This window comes from Vanellus vanellus (genome assembly GCF_965231255.1).
Source record: "Vanellus vanellus genome assembly, contig: HAP1_SCAFFOLD_2244, whole genome shotgun sequence".
In the NCBI taxonomy this organism is placed as follows: domain Eukaryota; kingdom Metazoa; phylum Chordata; class Aves; order Charadriiformes; family Charadriidae; genus Vanellus; species Vanellus vanellus.
The window spans coordinates 1-3,157 of NW_028128779.1; the positions used below are offsets into that span (position 1 = coordinate 1).

The 3,157-nt window shown below is 59.3% G+C and overlaps 1 long non-coding RNA gene across 1 annotated transcript; it reads right to left on the reverse strand.

Moving 5' to 3' along the window:
• Nucleotides 1-967: 967 nt before the first annotated feature.
• On the reverse strand, nt 968-3,157 carry LOC309684056. Its single transcript, XR_014270258.1, has 4 exons — nt 3,116-3,157; nt 1,315-1,367; nt 1,161-1,215; nt 968-1,009 (listed from the first exon to the last, which is right to left on the reverse strand). It is a non-coding gene; the product is annotated as an uncharacterized lncRNA (long non-coding RNA).

The window sequence follows — 3,157 nt, forward strand, 5'->3', positions numbered from 1 at the left end:
GGTCAGAGGGGACATTGGGGTCATTGGGGGTCATTGGGGTCATTGGGGGTCATTGGGGTCCATTGGGGGTCATTGGGGACATTGGGGTCATTGGGGACATTGGGGGTCATTGGGGTCATTGGGGTCATTGGGGACATTGGGGGTCATTGGGGTCATTGGGGTCATTGGGGTCATTGGGGACATTGGGGTCATTGGGGTCATTGGGGTCATTGGGGTCATTGGGGACATTGGGGGGTCATTGGGGTCATTGGGGACATTGGGGGTCATTGGGGTCATTGGGGTCATTGGGGTCATTGGGGACATTGGGGTCATTGGGGTCCATTGGGGTCATTGGGGACATTGGGGTCATTGGGGGTCATTGGGGTCATTGGGGTCAGAGGGGACATTGGGGACATTGGGGGTCATTGGGGACATTGGGGTCATTGGGGTCATTGGGGACATTGGGGACATTGGGGTCATTGGGGTCATTGGGTCATTGGGGGTCAGAGGGGACATTGGGGACTTTGGGGGGACATTGGGGACATTGGGGGTCAATGGGGTCATTGGGGGTCATTGGGGGTCATTGGGGTCATTGGGGGTCATTGGGGTCATTGGTGACATTGGGGACATTGGGGGTCATTGGGGACATTGGGGACATTGGGGTAATTGGGGTCATTGGGGTCAGAGGGGTCATTGGGGACATTGGGGACATTGGGGGTCATTGGGGTCATTGGGGTCATTGGGGACATTGGGGACATTGGGGTCATTGGGGGTCAGAGGGGTCATTGGGGACATTGGGGTAATTGGGGTCATTGGGGGTCAGAGGGGTCATTGGGGACATTGGGGGTCATTGGGGTCATTGGGGGTCAGAGGGGTCATTGGGGACATTGGGGTCATTGGGGACATTGGGGGTCATTGGGGACATTGGGGTCATTGGGGCCATCGGGGGGTGGCTCTGTCCCCACCTGACGACGCTCTGTCCCCCCCCGGGGGTGTCCCCTCCGTCACCGCCTCCTCCGGGAGCACTTCTCTGGGGGGGGACCAAAAAAGGGACAATTTGGGGGGGACATTCTCCGGGCGGGGGGGAGGGGGGACACACCCCCCACCCCCCCCACCCCCCAAAGTGCCACCCCCCCCCCCCCCACCCCCCCCCCTTGGGGACATCGGGGGACGTCACCCACACGTAGCCGGTGGCATAGGGCGCGTTGCTGTAGTCATCGTCACCGTCGGGGGGGTCTGGGGGGACATTTTGGGGACATTTGGGGAGATTTGGGACATCGAAGGGACATTTGGGGACATTTAGGGAGAGGTTTGGGGTGTCACCCCCCGACTCACCCGGTTCGGGGACAGCGACGGAGAGGCGGTGGCTCTGGGGGGGGTGGGGGGACCTTTGGGGACAGCGGGGGGGGGTGGCACTGTCCCCAATGTCCCCCCAAAGTCCCCAATGACCCCAATGACCCCCAATGACCCCCAATGACCCCCCAAAGTCCCCAATGTCCCCAATGACCCCCAATGACCCCAATGACCCCCAATGTCCCCAATGACCCCAATGACCCCAATGTCCCCTCTGACCCCCAATGACCCCAATGACCCCCAATGTCCCCAATGACCCCAATGTCCCCAATGTCCCCAATGACCCCAATGACCCCCAATGACCCCAATGACCCCAATGACCCCCAATGTCCCCAATGACCCCAATGACCCCAATGTCCCCAATGACCCCAATGACCCCCAATGTCCCCAATGACCCCAATGTCCCCAATGTCCCCAATGACCCCAATGACCCCAATGTCCCCAATGACCCCAATGACCCCAATGACCCCAATGTCCCCAATGACCCCAATGACCCCAATGACCCCCAATGTCCCCAATGACCCCAATGTCCCCAATGTCCCCAATGACCCCAATGACCCCCAATGTCCCCAATGACCCCAATGACCCCAATGACCCCCAATGACCCCAATGTCCCCCAATGACCCCCAATGTCCCCAATGACCCCAATGACCCCAATGACCCCAATGACCCCCAATGTCCCCAATGACCCCAATGACCCCCAATGACCCCCAATGTCCCCAATGACCCCCAATGACCCCAATGACCCCAATGACCCCAATGACCCCCAATGACCCCAATGACCCCCAATGTCCCCAATGACCCCAATGACCCCAATGACCCCCAATGACCCCAATGTCCCCCAATGACCCCCAATGTCCCCAATGACCCCAATGACCCCCAATGACCCCAATGTCCCCCAATGACCCCCAATGTCCCCAATGACCCCAATGTCCCCAATGACCCCCAATGACCCCAATGTCCCCCAATGACCCCCAATGACCCCCAATGACCCCAATGACCCCCAATGACCCCAATGTCCCCCAATGACCCCCAATGACCCCCAATGACCCCAATGACCCCAATGACCCCAATGACCCCCAATGACCCCAATGACCCCCAATGTCCCCAATGACCCCAATGTCCCCAATGTCCCCAATGTCCCCAATGACCCCCAATGTCCCCAATGACCCCCAATGACCCCCAATGACCCCAATGACCCCAATGACCCCAATGACCCCAATGACCCCAATGTCCCCCAATGACCCCCAATGACCCCCAATGACCCCAATGACCCCCAATGACCCCAATGTCCCCCAATGACCCCCAATGTCCCCAATGACCCCCAATGTCCCCAATGTCCCCAATGACCCCAATGACCCCAATGACCCCCAATGTCCCCAATGTCCCCAATGACCCCAATGACCCCAATGACCCCAATGACCCCCAATGTCCCCAATGACCCCAATGACCCCAATGACCCCCAATGACCCCAATGACCCCCAATGTCCCCAATGACCCCCAATGACCCCCGATGTCCCCAATGACCCCAATGTCCCCAATGACCCCAATGACCCCAATGACCCCCAATGTCCCCAATGTCCCCAATGACCCCAATGACCCCAATGACCCCCAATGTCCCCAATGACCCCAATGACCCCAATGACCCCAATGTCCCCAATGACCCCCAATGTCCCCAATGACCCCAATGACCCCAATGACCCCAATGACCCCAATGACCCCAATGTCCCCAATGACCCCCAATGACCCCAATGTCCCCAAATGTCCCCACTGATGTCCCCACGTCAGCGTTTGGGGTCCGGCGGTGGCACTGCCCCACGGCGGT